The following is a 27,903-nucleotide window of genomic DNA, read 5'->3' on the forward strand; positions in this document are numbered from 1 at the left end:
TTATTTAAATAAATTCATGAAATAAATTAATCAGTTAGGATGTTTTTTCGTTCTGTGTGTGGTGCTTATCTTTATAACCTTACAGCACACAGCTGAAACCACATAACTGCCATCCTGCACTGGAGTGAAGAGGTGTATCACTGTTTCCCAGTATGAAAAGGAGAACTTAGTTGGTCTGGTTATATACAGTAGATGAGTGTGTACACTATGCTAAGATAAAATGCTTCCTTTGACTTGCAAGTCACAGAAGTGACACATGGCAGTGGACTTCTTTTCCATCAGTGACTATATTTTAATGCAAAGCAGCCATCTTAACCTAACTTTAAACGGTTTTGACCTTAGTGATGGTCTCGTCAGACCATAAGAGCAGTACAATTTTACAAAAACAAAACTGCTTTTGGGATCAGATTGTCTAGGATCATGCTCTTTATTTCCTGCTCTGTCCCCAGTATAAATACCGGTTTCCTTTTGTCTTTTCATACATGGTATGTTTAAACGTTGCCTCACTTTATCCATTTTTTTAAAAAAGGTAATAGTGTATTGTAACTCTCTCTAGGAGAGTAAGTCAAGTTCCTGCTTCATAGCGTTTTCATAACAAATGGGCATTAATTACAGTAAATATTCCTACTACACAAAGCAAAGTCTTTTATTGTGCCTATGATTTCATCCTTTGATGCCTTACGCATGAAGGCATAGCCCTAAATAATCAGTTGTTACAGAAATGGGTGGAAGAGGCATACATACAGTTTTACACAAACAATGGTCCTTTCTTCTCACATTTTTGTTTACAACTTCTACTTGTTTTTCTTCAAAAAATATCACAAAATATTTCTGTGGAATCTCTCTTACAACACAATTTAGAATCCTCAGCTGGTAACAAATACTTGTAATCAGGGATTGTAATTTGAGTTTTTGTGTTATTAATTTGTGCTGAGCCTGTCTAATCCCATATATTTTTTTGTGGTGTGGTTGTCTCTTCACAAGACTAAAATGAAGAATGAAAAAACTATGTGCATCATGTTTGATTATAAATTTGAGGTTGGGGCAGTGATTGTTGTTATGCCCACTAATTATTAACTTGACTGAATGCTTGTGTCCAACATGACTAACATTTGTAACGATACAGCTGAAACAATCTAAGTGAAGTTCCTTGCTCAGGAGAACAAAAGCACTTACGTGGGAATTGAATCCCCAACATTCCTAGTATCCCTGACTGCTGCTTCACAAATACTGGGTGTTTCTTACCTGCAGATTGAAGCACAGGGAGGTTCATAACTTTTTTTAACTCTATCTCTTGAACTTGGAACTCCTAGTTGACAGCCCATTTACCTGCATCATCAGACTGCCTAGCCTAATAATAGCCTCAAATTTAAGCCCTGATTCAGTTTTAAATAGTGATGGTTTTCTTAGCTTTTTGTTTTTTTCTTAAATCATTGGTAAGATGGTGAATATGCACGTAGGAAACAGTTTATGAAACAGATATAGTGTATGTTCAACAGTACTGTACTGTACATTCACTGTTGCCTTACCAGTAGTAAAGTCATTGGAACTTGTTCATACTTGTCCATGTGATTTCAGATTTGGACATGGGTCTATAATTGCAAAAGCTGAAGTTTTTAAAATGCATATTTCCCTCCAGGTACCCTACTCAGATATCTTTTGATGTCTTCTATTCTGTTAAATACATTTATTGTGATAATGGAAATTTTTTATGCTTGCTTTTGTAAGGTTTTGATGAACAGAGAAAGCTATGTAGCTTAGAACATATTAACTAGAAAAAGAAACATATGAGGCTGTTTGAGTTATTTTGCTTAATAAATTACTAGTATTTTTTAAATATGGATATTGTCCTTCTGTTTAAAATTTATGGGAAATCTGCTTCAACAAAATGGCTGAGTAATTTGTTTAAAATACTCACATCAATTTCTATTGAACATAAATATTAAAAAATCCCCTGTTCTCAATTCTAAATGGCACACCCACTTAGTTTCACTTGCATTCCCATTTTATCTATTACTGTAAACTAGTGCTCTGAGTCAGCTTCATCAATGCCTGTCATGATTGTAAATGCTTGTATCGAGTCTCCTTGTAATCTCCTCTTTTTTTATGATCTCTCTGAATAATTCCTTATTCTTATTTCTGAAATGCAACATGTTAAAGACACCCCAAAACGGTAGTTTGTTTTTTGTGCACTGCAGCAAACACAGATACTGTATGTATTTTACAAACTAAATGCAGTCTTATGAGAAAACTCTGTAGGGCCTCTCAGTACTATAGATGCACAGAATGTAAGTATAAGCACTTTTAGGAAATTGTTAACAGCATGTATTGTATGGAACTGTAATTGATCTTTAGATAACCACATGTCTTTACACTTACGACAACAAGCCAGCTTACAAGCCTGCTTAATGCTGGAGTTTGTTTTGATTCAATGTGCATCTATTATCCATATTTTTTACATAACTTGCTTTATCTTTGTTGACATACTCTCCCATTGTGCATTCTACACAAGCCTTCACTTGTACTGTTGTTGACCAATTAAAGCCAAACACACAAATCTCAATACTGATACTGTTACTGTTAACTGCCATCAGCTCCTTTGGACTGACCAAGGTGTGTTTTTGGATCTAGTTATTTTTCTTGTTTTTTACAGTATATCTGACCCCTGCATTCCTTCATCGATATTTATGCTGTATTTTAAGGATCATAACTTCCCTTTTACTTTATTTTAGCATATACTTTATATATTGTATATAAAGAATTAGTCACATTTTCTTTACATTTTTACTGTCACCTATTGTAAAGATCTAAAAGCAAATCCAAAAGATCCAAAAGAGATGTGATGGATTGGCCTCCTGTCTGGGGTGTACCCTACTTTGCGCTAATTGCTTGCTGGAATAGTGTTATGGATCCAGTCGGCACCGATTATCCCTATTACTTCACCACACCCCTTCCTTTACTATTTAAACCCTCTCCACACAACATTTCACACTCGGTATTAGAGAATTATTCCTCTGCCTGAGCTCTCACCTCCTGGCAACTCTACCTCACTGGAAAGCCTTTTGTTTATCTCGCGGACTCTGACCTAACTAGCCCATTTGACTACGATTTTGCCTACCCCGTCATTGGACTTGTTTGCCTCCGTATTTTTCTCATTTAATACCCGCATAGGGTTCTACTAGTTTTTTCTGCTCTAACAGATGGGCTCCGGCTCCCCTACGAACCTGAATTAGAAGAACCATTTATAAAATGGATAGATACTTAATGAGTCATACTGTATGTGTCTATATGCAGATCCAGCCATTCACAATACTCAAAGCATAATGTGCACAGTATAACTCAATGAGTATGTGAAACACTTTTTTTTATCTTTTCAAATAATCTGATGCAGGGCTGCTTTACTTTGTAGTGGTGTAGTGAATGCTTGATGTGGAGTATAGAAGATTTCTAGGCTATCACGAGAAATGCCTGGGTTCCAATCCTAGCCAATGCCGAGCCCCATGGGGATAATCTGTGTCCCATAATAAAATTTAATTTGTGTACTATGTTGACATTTTTTTTCATTTTATATATCACGGTGTGTTATATAGCAATATTATTATTAATGATATTGATGATAAGTAATAATAAAAGTAGGGCTGCTTCACATAGGTCAATTGAAAAATATAATAATACTGTCTCCCTGGTCTAGTCCCAAGCAATATCTGACATTTATTTGTTTGTGTATTTAACATTATACACAATGCTGATTTGAACTTGCTTTAATTCACCGTTGTCTTCTAGAAAAAAATAATAAATAATAATAAACTAACATCTAACATACCACAAATGCCCCCTATCAATCATCTTTGGACATTGAATTACATTGGTGAAATACACTGCATTATAGTGAAGCAAAGCTCAGCTAGTCCACCATAGCAATGAGTGCTACCATGTGTTCTGAGTGGCTCCAGCTATACATAAATTCTGTGTGGGATATCTTTATTCTTGCTTTTAGTTTTGTCACTGCCATTCATTGTATTTGCTTTCATACAAAAAATTGATTTTTAAGTCATTTAAAAGTAAAATAATTTTTAAGCAACAAAGTGAAATACCATACCCAAGGGTACAACAGCAGTGTCTCTGCTGTGATCTGAACCCACAAAGAATCGAATAATCCAAACTACAACAACCACAGGAATTATAGCAACCACCGAGGTTTGCCAAATGTTGGAGGGTTGATCAGGCTGCATTGATAATGTTTATTTGTGTACTGTTGTACAGGTGTTTGTTTTTAAAACAGAGAATAAGACAACCAACAAAGTAAAGCAGAAGGTTACAATCCATCCAAAGTAGCATACCATCCATTTTCTTTTTTTTCTAATTCAGGATAGTGGGGGAGCCAGATCCTGTCTCGGGTAGCAAGGGGCACAAGGCAGGATACACCCTGGACAGGACTTTAGTCCATCACAGGGCAGATAAACATTACACACACAATTAGGTTCAGTTTTCACAGAAGTGAATTAAACTACCAGTATGCTTTTGGACTATGGGTGGAAACCCACACAAACACAGGGAGAACATAAAAACATACTGTACATTCAAACTGGAATTGAACCCCCGACTGCAGCTCTGTGACTCAGCAATGCTAATCACTGCACCGCTGTGGCACTCCACAGTGGTATACAGTACCATATGTTTTAATTTAAGTATGGTCCTTATGTTGCCTTTAAGTATTTAAATTAGAATTAGAGGTATTACAATTAGTAATAATTAGAGGTTTGCTTAGTTTGTGTTACCTTTTAGAGTTTGTAAGTTATTGGATGATATAATACTGTATATATTTGAGGGGTTCTGTGAAACATGTTTGTCAAAGTAATTCACACTTTAAAATTAAATAATCTTTTTCACACCGAGTTTGACTTTACAATAGCAGGGCATAGAGTAGATGGCACCAACACTGCAGAAAGGCTGGTGAATAAGAAAATCTTTTTATGAGATAATCATGCTATCGTGAAGTCAAAACCCCTTCTGTTTAGACTAAGAAAGTACAGTAAGTCGATTTCTGTGGAGTGTTTGGGCCTAGACACTGGGCAGGAGACAGCTATTATACTGTCATATAGCAAATATATTTCCCTCAGTGAATTTCAGCCTAGCTTGCATTGCAAATGATGAATCTTTTTTTCTTTATTTACTGTGTTGTTGTTGGGGGGGGGATCTTATTAATTTTAGATTGATTACACCTAGAATTATGTGATCTGAAAGCACATACAGTAACATCCCCCTTGAACAGGGTGCTAGTCCATCACAGGGATTACATTCAGCAATGCTGGTTCCTGTTTGTAAAGCTGAGTGGATGCAAGCAGCTGTGATAAACTCCTTCACTCAAGGTACAACAGCAGTGTCTGCAGCGAGGACTGTTATCAAAACCCAACAGCTACAGTATGTGTCCAAAGGTGGACACAATGCTGCACTGCCCTCTGTTTTAAAAGGGGTTCTGACCAGTAATTTCTGTTATGTTAATGTTTCTGCTATGTGGAGTATTTAATGCCAAGTTAAATTTGGAAAATGTCCTATTGTTCAGTTGTGTGAAATGCCTGTATTGCTGATTCTAACTGGAAGTGTTGGTGTATATCATTATATGTTAAAATCACTACAAGACTTACAGATGTGTGTTGCTGTAATTCTATTTGTGTGTATCTTAGATGTTGCTCTTAACTTAGCTTTGTACTTTTCTTTATGGAACTTTAGTAATATTACATTAATATGTTCTATAAATTTGAAGCCTTGAAATGGACAATGCTGGTGAAACTTAAATTTGAAATTTGAATGTGGCAAGTATTCATAAAGCCAAGATCAGGGGAAATATCTTGAAACCAAACAGCAGGTAAAATGTATAGTATCTTTAGGTTTTAGACTAATATAATTTTGCACTCCGATCTGTAGTTGATATCATACAAACGTAGGGTATAAGAGAGTCATTAAAATGTCTTAAGCTGGGTTTCTGATTGCTGATAGGATTTCCAGAGCTGTAGTGAGATTGTCCTTATTGGATTTCCTACACCAAAGCTCTGACACATGTCCCAGATCCTCTTTTAAAAGGAGTTTCATCCCATGGCGATCCAGCTCTTTGCCACAGTCTGACTCCGTAATTGGCTGGGGCTGCAGAGCATGTGACACCTTGTTACAGTCGGAGAATGCACTTGTGGGCAGACAGCCATGTCTGCACTTTTAGCAGCATCTGAATGTAGGTCATAGTCTTCTGCACGTGCTGTCATTTCCACCTAGTGAGAGAGAGTGGATGTGTTGTGGAAGCACTGGGAGTAGGGAAGCTGTAATGACTTAGAGGTGAAACAAGGCAAGTGATGGAAGGAAAAGGCAGCCTCTCTATTGCTGTGTGGGAGGCCAGCATGCCTGTGCTCTTCAGCCAATTCAGGGCAAAGTGCTTAACGAGAAAAAGATTCAGTTACAACATACAGTCATTTCTTCTGCTGTCTGGCATCTGTTTTCTTTCAGTGCTCTTGGCAAAATGAGGAACAATATTTTCTATGTTCTATTCTATTGTGTTAGCCTTGAACCAGGCCGAGGGTGTTGCAAAATGAATTCTAAGTTTAAGTATTGCTTGTCAGTTGTAGTAGAGCATGAATGTCCTTTTATCCTTTTATTAAATGTGTCTACTTGTATCAATATGGCTTATATATTACACTTCACACTAGATCTCTGACATTCTTGAAGCAGTGGGAGGTCTCAGTTTTCCATCCCTTGCACACCAAATTAATTCTCACTTGTGACTGGTATGTGAGTGTCCCAGTGCTGTGAATAATATATTTTATAGAAAATTGTTCTATGATCTGAATGAGAACTTGATTCCATTGAGGACCAATAAATGAAGGGCACTTTAGGGCACTGTCATGTGTTTACTTGATGGTAACTTCCAAAGGGTTTTACATCTTTGACCTACAGTAGTTCAGGTTAACATGTGAAGTGTTTCTTGGCTGGGTTTTAAAATCCCTGTTTCTGCTTTTTCACTTATCTAAGGATTGACCTCAAATGCCATTAAATTCTGAGCTGCAAAATTGAAAACGTTGCCTCTCTGATAGTTCTGACAGCCAAGCACAGATTTTGTTTTCCAGTCCTAGCTATTGTTTGAAATGTGTTTATGCTTTCCCACCAATTCACTGAAGAATTGTGGTTGCAGCACTGTCTTGTTTATGCCTTAAGGTATCTGCTTTAAGTTTGCTGTTTCTGGGGAGAGAAAAGGTGCAGTCTGTTGCGGATTTATAGGAGTTGTATTTTACTGTACTCTGGAGATTATTGATCCTTCTTGTTTTGAAATCATAATTATCTTGACTGTGATAATATAAGGTTTCATCTGATATAGATTTTATCACAGCCCTCCTGACTTCTCCAGCTCCTACAACGTATGATGTACTATTTGTATGAGGTGCCAAAAAAGCCTAACATGGCTCTCGACAATCTTAACAATTTTCGCCCCATCTCCAACTTACCCTTTCTTGCTAAAATTCTAGAACGTGCTGTCACACTTCAGTTACATAACCACCTCATGACAAACAACCTTTCCGAACCCCTCCAATCTGGCTTCCATCAACTTCACAGCACAGAAACTGCCCTGGTCAAAGTCACTAACAATCTTCTAATAGCTTCTGATTCTGGTTCCCTTTCTACACTCATCCTTCTTGATCTCAGTGCTGCTTTTGACACTGTTGACCATAGCATCTTACTTTCTCGTCTTGAGACTGTGATTGGAGTTTCTGACACTGCTCTCAAATGGTTCAAATCTTACCTTCGCTGTCACTTTGTCTCTCTTAATGGGTACAGGTCTGAAATTGGTCTTGTTAAGTCTGGTGTTCCTCAGGGCTCAATACTGGGCCCCTTGCTCTTCAGCATTTACATGTTCCCACTTGGTCTGCTTTTAAGATCACATGGCCTCAGCTTTCATTTTTACGCTGACGGTACTCAAATATACATCCATACCAAACCTGACACTGATGTGGCTGTCTCTATTCTAATTGCATCTCTGACATAAAAATTTGGATGACTCAAAACTTCCTTCATCTTAACTGCGACAAGACTAAAGTCATGCTTATTGGCACCCCTCATCAACTTCATAAAGCTAGTCCTATTGATGGTTCTGTACTTGAGCTTCAATCAAAATTGAAAAACCTTGGGGTTATATTAGATTCTGGCTTAACATTCAACCCCCATGTGCAACATACTGTAAAAACATCTTTTTTTCACCTTAGAAATATCGCTAGACTACACCCTATGCTACTGTATCTTTAACTGTGGCTGAAAAGCTGATCAACACATTTGTATTCTCTCAAATTGACTACTGTAATGCTCTACTTGCTGGGGTATCTAAATCTACTCTGAACAAACTGCAATATGTCCAAAATTCAGCAGCCAGAATCCTGACCAGGTCTAGTGCAAGTGTTCACATTACTCCTATCCTGGAGTCCTTGCACTGGCTTCCGGTCAAATTCTGTGTAGACATTAAAATCCTCATGCTCACCTATAAGGCTCTGCATGGCTTCGCACCTCAGTATCTGTCTGAACTATTATCACCCAACTCCCAACCTCGCAACCTTCGTTCTTCTAATTCTGCTCTCCTTACTGTCCCCCAAGCCCGTCTACATTGTATGGGTGACAGGGCCTTCTCCTGTTATGCCCCCAAGCTCTGGAACTGTCTCCCCAAGGATATCAGAGAGTCATCTTCTCAAAACCCTCTTTTTCAGAAAAGCCTTTACTTAACTGGTTCCATTCTTCACCCCTCTGCTTTTCCCAGTACCACCATCCACGGTCTACTCTATATATTGTAATTGAGTGTTTTATCTTGTGTATTCTTCTTATTTATTGTTGTTGTCATCCTGTAAAGCGCTTTGAGAAGCCACCTTTAAAGGCGCTATATAAAATAAAGTTTATTATTATTATTTGACATTTTTTCTTTTTATTGAATTGAAATTATTTTGTAATCTTACTCTGTTTCTTACTCTATATACTATTGTATATACAATATACAATGGTAAAGTGCAGGGACAACTTGAAAATATTTAAATTGACAGAGAGTCTTGAGGAAGGGCACATTTTATCATCTAAGTTACATTTGTGGCACAATTAATTTATATATTAATCCACCCTTATGCCTAATGCTTTTCAGGATAGGCTTCGGGCCACTGTGACCTTGAAGTTTTTGCCATATGTATATGCGAATTCTTATTCGCACTGATCTCTCAGCGCGACATGCACAGTACAGCAGACAACACAGTGCAACAGACAGCACCACACATTGTAGACAGTACATTACAAAATGGTACATTATAAATAATAACAACCAAAACACTAAATACGTTGTAGAGAACAATACTGTATGAGGTAGTTGAAAGTGATGTGTTGATAGTAGTGTTTTGGGGCTGATAAATGTGATACGTGATTTAACAGACCCCCGGCAACAATGGATATTCATGCCTTTTAGACTTACTTAAAGGTGTGTTGCAGTTATATTATTTATTGTTTTATTTTTTTTTTCATTTTACTGAGATTTTTTACATAGTTCTCTCATTTGAGTGTACATTACTGTTCAGTACATGTACTTTAACAGTAGTTTACATTAAATGTATTTTACAACTCATACTTTTATTTAATTTATTGTGCTATATTTTTAAGAATGAACCAAGGTTGTTGTCCAGCGTAGCTTCTTTATATAATATTGCAGGGAAAGTCCAGTATTTCTGATTTTATAGGCACAATTTCTCTCCAGCTTTTTTATGTAAGGTTTAAAGTCCGTTAGAGCAAAGTCCGTTAAACAGAGGGTTTACTGTACAATGTATTTTATTACTTTCATATATGAAATTCTAACATGTTATTGTAATTGTAATATTTAAGTAAGAAATCTGCAATGTTAGCTATTGATGAGTGTACCATGGACAGTGTGAACCTACCCCACTGTTTATCATGCACACAAGTATTTAACAGCCATTAAAAAAGCTTACATCTGAAAAGAAATACAAATGAATACAGTCTACTTTTGGGCAGAAGGTAAATAAGATAACTGGCACACAGCTATAATCTGTGCTGGAATCAGATTTGTAGTAAAGTGGGGCTGGAAGAAAAAGTGTTTTTTAAAAGTGGAATTGTACAGAGACAATGAATACTCACCTCAATAGTGTAAAACCCCAGCCGAGATCAGGATTCTAATGTAAAAGAGTGATACTGGTGAGCTGACAAAGTAGAACCATTAGAGTTGCGGTGGTCAACTTTGCCACCAGGATTCCTGGTGATTGCAAGTAATTCAGGTGATATGCAGCACCTGTGTTAATTCAACCTGTGCTAATTAAGCAATTAGAGATCAATGAAGTACTTACTTAATTGGATTGGTCCAATCCTATGACGATGTGGAATCCAGCTTCTAAGGTCCTTTCATTATTTGCAGGAAATACAGTAGAAATATTGCACCAGTGCTCATCAGGAAAACTCTTAAATAATTTGATATGGTTTGTTAAAAGTAAAATTTGGTAAAGGAAAGTGCAGTTGTGGTAAAAGACACTTGAAAAAGAGAGCTATGTGGTGGATTGTGCAGCATGCTAATAAGCCACAAGTAACTTAGAAAGACATGGTGAACCAATCTCTGAAAATTCACAAACACAGGACTCTCAAAGCTCATGTTTAAACTCAGGTGAGTATTCGTAGTGTTGGGCTGGGTAGATGTGATGTGGAAGAGTTAGACTCACTTATTTTGAAACTTATTCATCTTGCTGAGGGGTAAAACACAAGATCAAACTTTGAGTCTAAGGAAGCTGACTTTGTCAATAAAAAAGTACCTAAAAAGTCATTTTTTATTTTAAAGATACTATTATTCAATGGTAACATTAGAGTAAAACTTAAAATATAGCTTTAAAATGTAACTTTTTTTTATTTGATGTTTTAAAGATTCTGCAGTTCAAAGCCCCTTAGTCTTGCCATCAGCTTTTGGCTGGAGATCAAGTTCTTCCCATTCATGCATATTCACAACAGTCAGCAGCCAAATTCCCAAGCTGTGGTTCACTCACATGACCAAGGAAACTTCACTTCTTTCCGCAACAGCGGCAGATTGTTGCATGGCTTTGCTTCTGCTTGAATTGATTTTTACATAATTGGGGCTGAAGTATGCTTCTTGAAGGTATTAAGCAGAGCTTACTGGAATGATGTAAAGAATGTGGAGGTGATCTGTTGAGTATCCCTGGGGATTGCTTTTAATATGTTTTCTGTGAAGAGAGTGTACTGGCCAAACTTAGACAGTGTAGGCCTTATTTTCCACAAAAGCCATGAAATTGACCCAGATTCTGTTGCAATACCTGGTGCTTTCAAGAAACATTGTGCTCAGATCAGCACTACAACAGCAATGCTTGCAATCCAACTCAAATATTTATATTAATCTAAAACACTGCAATGGGCCATTAATGCAGGAACTGACTATACAGTATATATTTACCATAAAAAGAAGATACATTTTTTAATTCACTTTAAACATTTAGTTCTGAAAACATGTCTCCTTTGGATTGCTTAGGCAGTGATCCCCAATGGTGATGCTCAATAGCTCAGTCCCATTGGGATTGTTAACCCCCTTGACATCATTTCCATCTTAAGACCTGAGAAAAATAGTTTTATGAAGCCTCTGCGGGACCAGTTAAACAGTTTTCCCTTTAAAACTTTTTAAAGTGTATGGAACACAATTATTGCTGTTGACATCAGATCAAGAGCTCAGGACACCTGAATTGAGGCATGATTGTTTTGAATGTTGACTTGTCTAAGAAAACTTTAAAACCTTTATTTTCCGATATTGTTATTAAGCAAGCGAGAGAATGTGGCATGCTCAGTTCAGTTCGTCCCTAGCTGGGATGTGATCAGCTATGCATCAACTAGCATCTCAAAGGTATTGACCCTGAAACAACAGTATTCTGTGATTAATGTTACTTTTGTCCTTCTAATTCAATAAAGGGAAAGTAATAGAAACACTAGGAGAGATCACCCATCCAGCACTATTTTTTAAACTGAACGTACTGTATCACAGCGAAATTGCTTTAATGACTCTATCTTGATGAATGCATAAGTCGCGTGATATACTTTATACAAGAGTTTCTGTTCAGAGGTTTAGTATTTTCCAATGATTATCATTTCTAAAATGTGATGCATGTTTATGCCTGTGGAAAATCACAATAAAAACATTCAGCCTTGAATGGGTTATATTTTTGAGAAACTTCCTGAGGCATTACAGAAGCTGCTTTTTTTCCAAATGATGTTTTGTTTGCTACAGAGATGAAGGGTACTGTATGTTTAATGATGTATTGACAGAGTGATGTTCCCCATAATGCATTTTATTGTCATTCTTTTGGGGCATAGATAGATTGGGTACATTGGGTTGAGTGAGCTTGTGACACACTAGTGAGCTGCAGATGGGGAATGGAGTTACATGGGTACTTGACTGTGATCACTCCAAACTGGGCATTAGGTGCAGTTTGTGTGTGAATATTTAGTGCTCCTAAGAACGTCAGCACAAACATTGCGGCTTATTCCCACAGTACTGAAAGTTTGCCTTCTTGAGTTTCAATACATTGGACTTGACCATTGTCAATAGCTTTGATTCCACTGTCTATATGCTACTGCGGTAGTGAAGGCATTTTCTTCTGTACTAGGCCGAGAATATTGCATACCTTGAAATCCAAAACTGAAAGCCAAAGAGACACAAGTTTTTTATTTAAGAGACACAAGTACTCCAGGGCTGGTGCTGGACCTGTGGTATATACAGTAGTAGGGTGAATGCTTTCTTCTTTTTGAATTTCCTCTGATGCCGTTCCTTTGTCTGTCTTTAACTGCTGGCCTTCCACAACCTGGCAGATGAGAATCGCAATGCCATTCTTGGTTCTGCTTTCCTCCAGCGACAGCAGCTGTAATGTTGCCGACTTTTAAGCCCTGCAGGCTGGACCTTAACATGGTGGCCCACCTGGAGTGCTAGCTTTCTGCTCAGTCAGCTTTGCAGCAGTCTGCTGAGCTAAATTACAAATGTTTCCTCCAGTGACATCCTGGGTGATTATGTGTCTTGTCCTGATACCTGTATGCTGGTATACATTGACATGCCACTAGGGATCTGCCAATGGCTGTTTGTAACTTGTATAAATCAAGTGTCATTTTTTTACTTTACCAGTTTCGTCAGTTCTGTGTGAGCTCAGATGTTTCAGTGGGCCTAATTGTACTATCACAGTAACTAATTAATGGAATTGGAAATGGGCAATGAAAACTCCCGAAACCTGCATTTTAAATTAACAGAAATGTAAATGAGGGCCATGAAGACGGTGCATAATTACCTGAAAAATAGGTCAGAATTTTAATTCTGAGAGGTTGCCAGTGCCATACAATACAACAGAAGAGTGATGTGTCTCTCACTAACAATACTGGAAGCAAATAGGTTCAAGGCATGTCTCATGGGTCACTGTGATGTGACAAACATAAAATAACTTTGCTGACTCTGCCCCACCCATACCTGTCCAATGGTGCAAAGCTGTTTGGGGAATTGTGAAATCCATTGGGCTAAACAAGGCTAAGAAAGGAAGCAGATCCATAAGAATTCCAGCTTGTCTTCTAAATAAAAAAGGATAAAGGATTAAGCAAATTTAACACTGACATCTTTAAAAGTCCTAGGAGTCTTAGGAGTGCATAAGTTCTATAGCTAATTAAGTCAATTATTACATTAACCCCTTTGAAAAGGGTTGACTAGTTTGCCTTGTTCCATTTGCCCCAATTGTAAGATATAGATTATTTCTTCAATTAAAAAAGATTTTTGTTAACCTAATGATTTGTACTTAAACTGCCAGAAAGCAAGCATTTCAATTTTCTGAAAAACACACTTTGCTATTTAGCATTTCTTTTGTTCCAGTGAAGTATATTTCAATTGAGCTGCCATTACGAGTTGGGGTGTGTACACATGGTCCCCTTTTGGTCCCCTGAAATGGGAAGACTGTGTATAAAAAGGGTTGTCATTCCTATATAGTTTGCCCAATATAAACACAGATACCATTGAATTAAAGCTGACATTCTACACTTTAACTTCATAGTCATTGTTTCATTTCAAATCCAATGTGCTGGAGCACAGAGCCAAAACAACAAAAATTGTGTCATTGTCCAAATATGTTTTGACTGCACTGTATGTGAAGGCAAAGTAACAATATTTGTTTTTCTTATTTACTGGTTTATACTTTCATGAAACGTTCCTGTAATACAACCACTGAATGAGGTCAAATCTCATTTAAAAGTCTTTTTCACTTCCTGTCAGAAACAAAATGTGTATATAAATGTATATTATACTGTAGATAATTTCCTTCTAATTACTTTCACTGAGCAAACGGGAATATCTCATAAATAGAAACTTGTTATGAGCAATTTGACGGTAAACATGTTAAACCTGGGCATGCCCAAACACCATCTTTAAAACATTATGGGAAAGTTTGTTTCTGTTGTAACCTATTTTTATTTCATTTTCAATTGTGTAACAACACTTAATATATATAATCACATATTGAGGAACTAGCTATTTAAATTAAATTTATGCAGGAATGTTTTGTTTGGACAGTACAGTTACCTTGTATATGACTTACAGAATAATATATTACTTTGTACTACAGTAGTCCCCTATAGCAGATTTAGGATAAAAACACATGGTGAACTCTGAAAATTGGGTTTTAATTCTGGAATTTATCACTGATCGCTAAGTGTGTCACTGAATGATGGAAGATGAATTACAGCTTGTGTTATTTAGTCTTTATTATTGAGCAGAGAAGCTTGTGTCACACATACTGTATAATAATGCCGAATGGCAGGGGTGTGGTCTGCTTGTTCGGATTTTCTCCATTGGCTGCTCTTTAAAAATGTATGCCATTTCTTTGTTATTACTGTGAACGTCCCTGTTTAATAAAGGAATTGTTTTAAGTTTAATGGAGCACTGATCATGACCTTACACACTTCAACTGTGGCTTGGAGTAAACATTCCCAGCTCTGACTTTGTAAGTCTTCTTCTTTTGGACTCTTCTCAATGACAAGGAAGGATGATTTCAGTGTGCATTTGGATTCAGATTTCAGTGTTCAGTCCCAGTTTTATTCAATCAGATTTGTTGCTTTGTGTTTGTTACTGTGATTATCAGATAAAAGTGCATACTTGCTATGATGTATAGATATGAATATTAATTAGCTCTTGCCAAGTCAAAATCTCATTTAACTTATACAGGCTGTGTGATAATTTTTGACTTATTAAAAACAAAACGTGATATTAGAAGTCATTAGGCAGTTCCATCCCCAAGCATTCTGAGACTGCAATAAAAATTAATATTCATACCCCTTATATATATTACATGATGAGTGGTGGAGAAACAGTACAATACGTGATGGCTGGCCTGGCTTCAGGACTGAGAGTATATTTATATGAAAATAACATTCTCTCTTGCTCACTGTTTATCTTAGTCAGCAATGCAGGTGATGGCATGCAGGAACTGCAAAACAATGTATTATAAACCAGTGTATTATAAACCTTACCATCCTCTCATTTTCCTTGTTTTTTCTTTTTTGTTATCTGTTTTAACTTGTGTTCATTAGCCTCACACCCAAGACAGACTTTCTTTAATTCCTGAAACATGAGTTTCATCCAGTATAATTCAAATTTAAATCCCTCAGTTTTAAATGTAGTTTGCAGGACTTAAAATAGCAAAACCTTTGACAATTCCTTTTCATTCTTATGTTTTAATGTAGAAATTAATTTTAGAATGAAATGTAAAGCTGCATCTGTAAGCATGTCCTGTACATGTCCTGAACAGAGACACTAAAAACCACTTTGGTTTTTATTGAGGTAATGGGGTGTAGGATCAGCAACTTCCCCTTGAGGGCAACTCAGGGAGCACTCAATTTAGAACTGCCAATGACACCTACAGTAATATGCATGTTTTTGGTTAATAGAAAGAACCCAGACTGCTTGGCAAGGGGAACACATGGGGACTTGCATAGCACATATGGGGAGAATGTGCATGCTTCACTCAGACAGGCACACATGGGTGTCAATGTGCATGCTCCACGCAGACAGGCACATACAAGGAGAATGTGCATGCTCCACACAGACAGGCACACATGGATATCAATGTGCATGCTCCACACAGACAGGTACACAAAGAGAATGTGCATGCTCCACACAGACAGGCGTGGAAGAGAATTTTTCTGGGAATTATGAGACAGTAGTGTTAACCATAATGCTACCATTCTGCCTGAAGCAAAGCAGGCTATTCTTAATAATCATAAAATGTAGAGAGATCAAAGGTCACACAAAATTGGAGTAAACATTTTGCATTTGTAAACTAAGGAGAATATTGGAAAGCCATCATGTTGGGTTTTGATAAATGTATTTATGTTTTACTCAGAATTGTAACAATTTCTTAAACTTAAGAATGGTACATTTTTTGGCAAGATAAGAATGTATTTAAATTGCCTAAACCAGATTGGTTATTTTCAGCAGAACAATTAATGTACCTGAAATTGTGGAGTACAGCTGAGTTTTTTTTGTCCTGCTGAGGTTTCCTTCCCTGCTTGTGTGTTCCCCTTACTGACTCACGTGTTTGTCTGAACATCAAGAACATCTGAACATCAAGAAAACAAAAGTGACAGGAAATATCTTCTTTTGAGGCTTATGTTAATCCCAATAACACTGATGCAAACCCATTATTTTTAATCAGCGTGTGCCGTCTTTACAAGAGAATATAATGCAATAGTGCCCAAAAAGGCAGCTGTACATGCATTGTTGCAGTTCAGCACTGTTTCCATTCTTTCAGTCTGCAGTGGAAATGTTGGTGGGCTGTGGGCTTGTGGCCAGATTGACGTTAAGTAGTGCTTGAGTGCCATTGTGAAAACCTGGCTGTGTGACATGTCAGGGTGAAAGCTGTCTAGCTTTGTTAATTAAAAAAACAGAGAGTAAGTAAATAATTGTTTTCGAAATTCAATTTGTATTTCCTGAGGGCCAGATATTCCTACATCAAAGGAAAACAAGACAAAGCTCATGGTATTGTTAACAACATACTGTACCTAAAATATTTTAGTACAGTGAGTGAAATGCTGTGTAAAATGTAATGAGTTTCTTGTATTCATGAGGGTTTGTCAATTCTGTTGTAAATTTACAGTTTTCTCTTTACTTTACTTTGTTTTGGTATGTTTTCCCTTGTTTTGTATAGTGATTTACTACAGTATATCCCTGTATTCTTCACAATAGTTTTGCCATTACTTTACTATTACTATTTTACTATCAATTTTACCATTTTCTCCTCACTGTGCTTTTGCCATAGGTTTGCTCTTCTTTTCTACAGTAGCCTAAATAATTTGTAGCTCTTATGCAAAGTCTATATTGCCCTACAGTTCTGCTGTCCATTAAGTTATGGCTTTAGCTGGCCGGAGCAGAATTTCAGGATATAAATTCTTCAGTCAAATCTCTCAAATGTTGATGGCTGAAGACACAAATTAGTTTTTTAACTTTTTCCTGCAGCAGAAGACCAATGTTTTTCTTTATAAAACATTGCTGATTTGTTGTTTGATAAGCAAATCTGGTTGCAGTACATTTAACTGTTGCACTAGGGCATAGTTCCCTACCTCCCCCCATCACTGTCTTGCAGCAGCACCTGGTTCGGTGCACTACAGTTCCAATAGGCCTGTCCTCATGGCTCAGGCTCTTGTTCCCTCTGCTTGGCAGGTTAGTGTTAGAACTGTATCTCCGATTGCTCACTCAACGAAATACCCAACATGACAAGGGGTTTGTCTGAAGCTCCTGAAATACAACACTGCTGCCCTTGATCTGAATTCGGCACATTTTTACTTTATAGTCAATCATTCTTTAGGCCTCTATTATTGCTTCCTGAGATGTAAGTACAGTACATTGATGAATCAGCATAAAATCCTAGGTCTATTCCTGAAGACCTTGTAGATGACGTTCATAAACACAAAGTAAAATAACAACTGTAAAATAGTGGGCTAAAATATTTTTTAACTCAGAGATGTTTCAGATACTTAAAAAAACTTAATAGTTTAACATTGCAGTGATCCATATAATCATCACCCATGCCCTATCCTTTTGGGATAATCTCCAACAAAAAATGTATCTGGCACATAAAGTTCTATCAGAACGTTATAGTACTTAGTATATAGGCTGAATTCTCTTAATAGCAGAACTGCTGATTCACCAGATTGTGCTAAATGGTGCAGGAGAGTTTTAATGTAGAACATCAGCAGAATCTTGTGACTAATCTAATCTGAATGACATTAAATTATTAATTGTTAGTGGTGTGTGTAAAGAGGTAATCAGAAGCTCGCTTTCTGAAACTGATAGGCTTTTCTTGTAACAAATGGCCTTTTACTGTTATCTGGCTGCTTTATTAAAAAAAAATGCTTGAATCAGGAGGTGGATCACTGGTAATTATGCATGCATGTCTCCATAGGGATTAAGAGAGACAAAGAGCATTTTCAACCTCTGACCTTGGTAAGGTGGAGATGTCTATGGATATCCCTTCTTTTATCTCAAGTACAATAACCTTCCACAGGTGTAAATAAGCAGGTTCAGTTAGTATTCGTTCTTCCCACAAGAAACGTGGGACTCGAGGCCAAATGACCCTGTTCTATTGAAAAACAGTTGAGATGTCTCTACAGAGACATTGCTTTTTCTTTTTTTTTAGGTTTCTGGAGGGTGGCTCCCATTGAATTCTGGGCTGGAAACATTTAACTACACTTATGTACAGTAGTTCACCTCCAACTGAATTGATCCTACTGCCACTGCTTGACTTCCATGCACAGCTTTGGAAGGAGATCAGAAAATAAAGGAAAAGTCTTTCTTGCATCATTCAGGTAAGCTAGCAGAGCAGCAAATTGTAGCCTGTTGCATCATTTTTATAATAATTTTAAGATATTAAAATTAAGATATACTGTACAGTATGTCAGGGAATGGCAGCTGGATTCTATTTATTGGCATTGCTACAACTGTCAGATAGGGCTGCTAGGGCAGTAGGATCCTATGGAGGACTCAAAACTAGAGAATGACACTGAGCAGATACGCTAGGCAAAAACGAAAACCAAAGGTGAGTAGGCAGGTGAGTAAGTCAGCGCACAGAGAGACAAGCAGGAAGCAACAATCCAAAACACTAGGCAAAATCGAATCCCGGAAGCAGGCGAGAAGATCGGAACACGGAAGCACAAACGAGGAAGCAGCAATCCAAATCACAAGACGAAACCGAAAACGAAAGGCAGACTAGGAGATCGAAACCAGAGAGAAGCAAGAGTAAACCGCGCACTAGGGAGCTCGAAGAGAATCCGCAATAGTGAGCGGGGAAGTGAGGAAAAAGGAGAACTAAAATAGAGACGGGAGAGAAAGGTGATTGGCGTTTACTTGCGGTGTGAGCTTGTCTTACAGGGTGTGCGCGTGGGAATGCCAGAAGGAAGAGCGGCGCGAGTGGAATGCGTAACACAACTCTTCCCTTATTTTCTTGGAGCAAGGTGTAATATTTATTTCAGTAGTGTACAGTAGATAGTAGGATGTGGAGCAATAGTGTAATTAAGTAAGATTTCAAGATTTTTACTGGACGATGGCTTTTAAAATCTCAGGGTAAGAGTGAAACAATTTTGGGAGTGTTTCTACTCAGTCTCAATGGCACATTCATTCGAAGGCCAGGAGTTGGGTCAGCTGGTTTCAGGCCAGAAAGGCAAAGAGTTGCTGATGATGAGGGCTTAATTTACCTGAAAGATGGCAGTTGGCCTTGTTATGTACTCTGAGTGGTCTGAATATTGTGTTGGGCCTGTTACAACAGTAAGAACAGCCTCATCATGAAATAGCTTCCAAAAGTTTTTAAAATATTTGCACCCTAGTCACATTTAATATGTTTTGAACGATGTACTGTGGTTGTGATAGGATATTCATACATGGTAGGATTGGGATCTGGGGATTGTTCAGGCCAGGGAAGGTGATGAAAGTCTGTCCTCAAGTGAACTACATATTGTCTGCTTAGATGACTGTTTAGATGACAGGATGTCTCTGACAGTTTTGTCAGTGAGCGTGTGTTACAGAACTTGATTTGCCAGCTATCTGTATTTTTTGAAGAGAGTTGAAGACACTCTTTACTAGCCTAAAATAAAAGTGAGAATTGTATCACTATCTATATACATACTGTACATTAAAATCCTGCAAGATATAACTTTTGGAATATCTGGCAGAATGTGTTTCACAGGAATAATAAATTATTCCTCATGGAGTCTGGCAGCTTACTTGCTGGAACCAGTCATCATTTTTGTCTGAAATCCTACAGGATTTCTTTGAGTCCTGCAAGATTTCTTTAAGGATAATGTTGCAATCAACAATCCACAAAACATTGCTGGCAATCTTCTCACGGAAAACAGGTAACGGGTGGGTAGCTGCGTCAGCATGCAAAGGAACAAGTAATAGGTGTATTCCATGCTGAAAAAAAGAAGAAAGAGACCACAACGTTTCGGCCGTGGAGCCTTCTTCAGGTATATTTAAGCAGCAAGCAAAGTCAGCAAATCATATCTCAGGATGAGAATTTTTTTTAAATGCTTTCTGTAAGATGACAGCTGTCCTTGCTTTACAGATGCCTGAAGTTGGTATGGTGTTTCAATCAGACAGGAAGAGTGATGTCTGAGCCTCCAAAAAAGCAATTCTTGAACAAGTCTGTTTCAAGGATCTAAGTGTCATTGTTTCGTCCCTCTTAATGTCTGCCTGGCACTCAGCCATGTGGAGTCAATTGGGTGAATGTATTGTGAACAATGTTGCCAGACAGCCATGCAACAGAGATTAGAGAAGTGAGATTGGCAAGGAACATCTATGAAATATAGATTATTTGTAACAAACAAAAATAGGGCATTGCTCCTATTTCTTTTTTTACTTCTTATTTCATATAGCCTAGCTGATGCCTTTGATCAGTGACACATAGAGTTAAGAGTAGGTCATACTCTCATGTCTCATGCAGAAATGCAAATTGATAATATTAGGGCACACAAATATGTTTAGCACAGCTCTCTGTAGGAAAATTAAAAAATGAAGCACACCAGCTTTTTATTGTTGTTCATAGCTACCAGTTAAATAACTTGTCTGTGCTTTTTGTTTCTTTAAATGAAAGTTCCTAATAATACAATTCTATGAATATAATAACCTCATCATACTTTCAAGCAAACCGAAGTTTTGAAACTGTTTGCTCTAAGCAAAAAAAAACACTTCTCTGTGAGTTTCACTCATTTTATAGATCACTGCATGTCTTTGTGTGGTAATCATCAGTTTCCATTTGGGTCTTGATCGCATCTGTGTCCATACAGTATGATCCATTTCCAGCCAAGAAATGGGAAATTGAATCTCATTCACCATAAATTATGGCTATAGGAGGTTCTGCTTTTTTCATGCCTAGCCACCAAGAATACTGAGGCATGCTGATTAATACAGCAGGGAGTGCTATATTTGTCTCCTCTTTAGTGCAAGACAGGACTGTAGAGGAGCACAGTTCTCAGGCAGGTGTATCCACTTAAGTATGTCTGGAGATTTATGATAGGTCCCTGTCATGCATTTCTAATTCTCATGTAAAGCATCGCCATATTTTACAGGACAGGTGAAAACAATTAAACAATACTTTAACAATAAGCCATCAAGCAGATGTATTGTATTTGCCAGCTTTATCTAAGCTAAAATGCTCAAATGTGGTTGTCACTGTTGCCACTGATTTTCTATAGACTTTTTGGATTGTACTGTACTCTCATGTATTAAATAAACGACTTATTATGTAAAATAAATTCAGAATATATTTACAGTGTTGTTTACCCAGCAAGTAATTAATGAATAATTAATAATAACTAATTGGTTTTGTTTAGCTCTTTTCATCCCAAAAGTTAGTAACATAATTTACACATTGGAAATAAACTCATTGTGATGACAAGCAGTCATTACAGGCCAGCAGTCCCACTGTGCAATACATAATACTCAGAAGTGAAGATGTTACAATATCTTGTCTCAAGGTCAGCACTTCTTACAGCAGTGTCCCCAGTCAATCTAATGGGGAACTGGTTTGGAATTTTTGGAACACAGGGAAGAGTGCCACCTACTGGTATACCATCACCACTTCTTGCAGCGACATGTTTATTGTTGGAAAATGTCCAACTTAGTACTAACCATCCCTGTTTAGATTGTGAGAAGAAATGCGATCAGGCTACAGGGTGATAATGATGCTGTCAAAACAAATCTTGCACAACCCAGGATGTTATACTGTAAGTAAATGTGAAGTGTACATAATTTAAGATTTGCTGTACGTTCACTGAATTGCTTCATTATCGATAGTACAGAATGACAGACTACTTCTTGTGTTTTGATGGACTGACACAGTCAGGCAAAGTGAAGTTTTGCAAAACAAAAATACCTGTTTTATATGTATCTATAATATCAGTGCAAATTCTAGCTAAACACCTCTCCACGCAGGCTGCAATTGCTACTGGGGCTTTGTGAACGCAGTACTCATCTCTTGCGCAGTGCTCCGTCATCTGGGTTATTCCTTTGAATCTTCATCATGTTGCCTAAAACTGGTTCCCTTTTTTTTGATTGCTTCCCAGATCGCTTGCTTATCGCTAGTTTATATTCTAGTTTCGACCAGCTGTGTACTGATCCTTGATCGTACTTTCAGTTATATTTCTCCTGCTGCTTGCTGATCACACTGAGTTTAGCTTTTGTATTTACTTTTCTATCCTTTGGCTGTTGCACACCCCAATTTAGTGCAGCAATATAACATGTCTACTTACACATTTGTGGACATTTGTTGTATCACTGTTGAGGTTTTTTGTCTGTGTGTTCCTCATTAAACTGATATTTCAGTGTATAGTAGATGTGGCTATTTTAAAAATATAAAGCTGGGAATTACTTTTTTACAGATGCCATTTGTTAGTTAATATGTTCTCTGTGCATCTGCTTCTTTTCACACTGTGTCCAGCACAGTCCCCAAATTGCAAGTCTGACACTGTAAGTTCACAGGAATTCTGTGAACCCTCCTGACTCTGGTGGTGCCACTTGTTCACCACTTTGGTACCACTTTCCTGGCATCCATGAGCTGGTATCATAGCAAGGTTCAAACCAGTCGGTGCCACCATCTTTTTCTTTTGTAGCAATAAACCAACAGGTTGAGCTCAAAAGCACAAGGTCTGAACACTTTAAATTCTTTTTAAACAAAATTTTCCAATTAGTGTTTTTCATTATTGTTGCTTTGCATCCACATTTTTGGACTGTGGGCTAATTTTTTTAGCAAAATCATTAGTTGATGTGTACTGTATGTTTAGAAGAGAGTGTATGTATGGATAAAGTACTGTATGTATGCATGTACAGTGAATGTAGAAATATATACATATTGAACACATAACTGTGGGGACCTTTTCATTTATGTTTTTCTTTTTATGCTTGTGAGGGTTAGTGTATTGGGTGGCAGGCATCTTTGGCAGCACAAATTTCTCCAGAGCATATTCTGTAAATGAGCCCAAACGTTCTGCAACCCTGTCCATTGGGGTTCTCTCTTGCTTTGGAGGCATATTGGGGCACACCAAATGTACGCATTGTGTGTTCAACATCAAGAAATACCTTGATTGCCCAGTTTGTTGTAAGAGTAGAAATCTCATTTTAGGCTCCCCTTGATGATTTCCCAGTATGACTTTCTTTTGCACCTAAAACAACAACAACACAAACTGTGCTTGAATACCTATAATATAGTATGAATAAGGCAGTAATTCAGAAGATAGAATGGTGGTGTTGTTGATATGTATTGTAATTACTGTGAATCATCACTGGAAATGGTAACTAAAAGCAAATTTCTGTAACAGCAAAGTGTGAAACGGTGATCTACAATTTGCACACAAAATGACTGTGGTCGTGTTCTCTGAAAGCACTGACTGTGGATAAAATGAACCATTATTTACATGTGAAAACCTAATTTCAAGCTTTTATGAATGATGGGTACAACACAACAGCTCCTTCAGTAACTTTTGCTATGGTATTTGCAATGCTATTATTAGGCAAACTATTAATAATGTTATAGAATCACATAGAAAGCCAGTCTTTACCTTAAAGCAAAACATTTTTATAATAATTTGAATTTGCTTTGCAAATTTTAGAAGTCTCTCAAATGCTTAGTGCTAGCAAGATATAAACTGAATTTAAATAGCTATAGTTTGTAATCATCAAAATCTCATTGCATGTTAATTTGATACACTGCTGGTGCTGGTTTTATTTGCTTTATTGTGCCATAGAGAGAAAAATTAGCCAGCTGCTGGGTTTGAATTAGCACACGACTTGTAGAATTGCTGTAAAGATTAATGTATTTAACCATTAAAACACTGAATTTTTATACAGTTACAGTGATGATTGCTGACGTTATGTCATTATTATTGAATTCACTAGGTTGTCTTGACTCATTATCACATAATCGTTATCACATAATCTTACACTCAATATTTGTTATGGGGAAGGAATTAAGGAATAGCTTAACAATATTTTAGCAATCCTGCAGTCCTTTTATCTGCATATTATGAAAATTGAAATACAGACTTCCTAAATATACATTAGAACAAGTGCCATGATATGTTACAAATCACTTGAATGGCTTGTGTGATTTATGATGTCACAAACCCCATATCTGTGTGACTTAATGTGTACGTGTACAGACTTCATGAACTGAACCATCATAAACAAAACAATACATCAATTTCTTCCTACAAAATCAAAATAATATTAGTCCAGCTTCACAGATCCCCCCCAACACATACACATGTATAGTGTTAGTGGTACCACTATCCAGGTTTCATGCCAGGTTTCTGATTCCAGAAATAAAATCACAAAGAAGTCTAAGAATTACAGTGTAATAAACACTTGGCTGTATGAGCAGTCACCTGTAGTGCACACCTTCACTGCCTGCCTTCCTCCCAGGTACTAAGAAACTGAGCAGTGGATAGCACCAGGTGAATAAAGCCTAGAATCCAGTGATGAATGGCCAGATTCCAATTATCCCAAAGATGACATGTTGAAGGGAATGTGGAAATTTCCAAACAATTGCCTACAACCAGATCTGTTTTTGCTGTTGTCAAAGACTGTTGTCAAAGTGTTTGAAGTCATAATGTGACAGGTACATCATCCTGTCTAAAACAGTGAAAGTAAAAGAAGTAGCCTGTCTCTGTTGTAGCTACAGTAGGTTTAAAAAATCTAGCATTATGTGTAGACAACATTTACCCCAAGGAGATGGCATGCAGACATAAGTAAAATAAAACAGTATGTGCTTAGAAAGTCACAGGAATGACAGGAAAGCAAAGATCTGGCTGACTCTTCCAAGCCTTTTCTCTCCCATTTCTGTGCTTCTACAAGGGGAAACCTAGTTGCTGTCACCTGTATTGCGTCTGCTTTCACTTTGCTACACACAAAACTATATTAACTATATTTAACTAAAAATATAGTATATATGTTTTATTTTGAGGTGTTTCTGGTTTGCAAACTGTAGATACAGTTTTTCTTGGTAACAATAATAATAATTGCTTACACTTATATAGCGCTTTTCTGGACACTCCACTCAAAGCGCTTCCCTCCACCACCACCAATGTGCAGCATCCACCTGGATGATGCAACGGCAGCCATAGTGCGCCAGAACGCTCTCACCACACATCAGCTATTAGTGGGGAGGAGAGCAGAGAAGCCAATTCATAGATAGGGATTATTAGGAGGCCATGATTGGTAAGGGAAATTTGGCCAGGGGTTACACCCCTACTCTTTTCGAGAAATGCCCTGGGATTTTTAATGACCACAGAGAGTCAGGACCTCGGTTTTACATCTCATCCGAAGGACGGCGCCTGTTTACAGTATAGTGTCCCTGTCACTATACTAGGGCATTAGGACCCATATGGACTGCAGGGTAAGCGCCCCCAGCTGGCCCCACTAACACCTCTTCCAGGAGCAACCTTAGTTTTTCCTAGGAGGTCTCCCATCCAGGTATTGACCAAGCTCACACCTGCTTAGCTTCAGTGGGCTGCCAGTTTTGAGTTGCAGTGTGATATGGCTGCTGGCCAAATGTACATATGGTACATATGTACTGTAAGCCACCCTGTAACAAAGACATAGAAAAATATTTTACAGAGAAGGGTTTTACAGAGAATTAGTCAGTGTTGTTTTCTGTCAAATGGAAGTCAGACTGAGGTTTCCTATTATGTGAAGTAGTCTAGCTCTTACATCTAAAAATGTATAGGACATGTCTGATGCAAAACTGATTCTAGCTTGTTGATTAGTACAGTTATTACAGTTATGAGTACAGCTGAATATTTGTTTTTTTAATATTTGCAATGGAACAAAATAAAGTATTGTGGTAACATTTGGTACTGGTTGGTGCAGCCTGTATCTCTACAGGTGTCTGTGTTAAATTACCACATTTTAGCGAGTTACAGTCATTATGGTTGTCAGATAAATGTCAATGTTAGATCATTGAATAGTTATATTGGTTTTATTTCTTACACCCCAGGGAGCCCGTGTTACTACAGGTGGCGTGTGCAGTATTTCTTGCACTGAAGCTCAATTTTAAATTATATACATTGAAATAAATTTGTATCTACAATATTAGATGCATGGATCAGCTATAAATATAAAATGGGAAACATTGAGCTTTGAGAGACTACTTACTTAAGTTGTGCTTATGATGACAAATCAATTATGTTTACTAGAAAATGTAGAGAAACTATTAAAATACAGAGTATTGAGATAGTGTATATAATTTAAAGCATAGAATTTTATCAGGGGTTATTACAATTGTAAAATGTATTAGTAAGACCTTTAAAACATTTCTTTTTGGACAAAAAAAATTCTGTGGAATCTGCATTCCTACAAGGAATGTGTAGGAATATCCATTATTGAGTTAAAAAAAGAACTGAATTATTTTAATTGTGAGCTGAGAAGACTTTAGTTATTTTTGCAATCCTTAAAGCCACTGATTAATTTAATCCAGTGGACTTCAGAATTAACAGTGAAACACAAACCAGAGCATACAAATTGAAAATTACAAAGAAGAGCTTCACACAAAGTTTTGTACGAGTATGACACAAGCTGCCCTGTCATTTTCAAAGCTGATATCCTGTCTTCTTTTAATAAACATCTGGATAAGATCCTTGGATGACTTAGTTACTGGCTGTTAACTGTGTTAAATAGACTGAATGGCCTCTTCTTTATTGTAACTTTTCTTATGATCTTATGTTTTAGAGTAAGGCTCACTTGCACATTTATATTTTGTTTTGTTGTTTTCAATTTATCTTTGGTAGAGAAAGAAAATGCTCAGATAAAGAGATACCAAAGAAATAACAAAGCAAAAAAAAAAACAACTGAGACTTAATGAATTATTATTTCTTCTGTTAAGGTGTCCTTATGGCCTTCAGTGCCTGCTTAATGTCAAAGTGCTACTGTCAAGATTTAAAGACTCTCAAAAGATAGCTGCACTCTGAAAAGGTTAAAAGTCCAAAGCTGTTTGTCATCTATAAGTCAGTAATATAGTCAATACCGTACTGTTGTCTATCCATCTTGTTTAGGATCAAGGCCAGGGACCAATTTAATATGAAACAACACTGAACTGTTTACAAGCTCAAAGAAATAAGGATGACCTCTTTGCTCAGTAACTGTCAAGGCTGCAGGTGATAATACAGTATGCTTTTTGTCACATGACTGTGGAGCCAGACCAGCAGCAGTACCCATGTGAAGTCTGACATCATCCGACCTCAGATATTAAGCATTAGCCTGGGTTGCAAGGTATTGGAGATTGTCCATCCATCCATTGTCTAACTGCTCCATCCAATTCAGGGTCGTGGGGGAGCCGG

At 37.3% G+C, this 27,903-nt stretch overlaps 1 protein-coding gene across 7 annotated transcripts in view; it reads left to right on the forward strand.

Moving 5' to 3' along the window:
• The window catches only part of fut8a (fucosyltransferase 8a (alpha (1,6) fucosyltransferase)), a 401,280-nt gene that overhangs the window by 21,532 nt on the left and 351,845 nt on the right, over positions 1-27,903 (forward strand). For 4 of the 7 annotated variants that reach the window (XM_088924801.1, XM_088924807.1, XM_088924803.1 and 1 more), the window contains one exon: positions 18,720-18,888. The exons of the other annotated variants lie outside the window; for them this stretch is intronic. The gene's annotated coding sequence lies outside the window, so the exon portion shown is untranslated. The remainder of the gene's footprint in view (positions 1-18,719; positions 18,889-27,903) is intronic. 7 annotated transcript variants of the gene reach the window in all.

This window comes from Atractosteus spatula, chromosome 9, assembly GCF_055471065.1.
Source record: "Atractosteus spatula isolate fAtrSpa1 chromosome 9, fAtrSpa1.hap1, whole genome shotgun sequence".
In the NCBI taxonomy this organism is placed as follows: Eukaryota; Metazoa; Chordata; class Actinopteri; order Semionotiformes; family Lepisosteidae; genus Atractosteus; species Atractosteus spatula.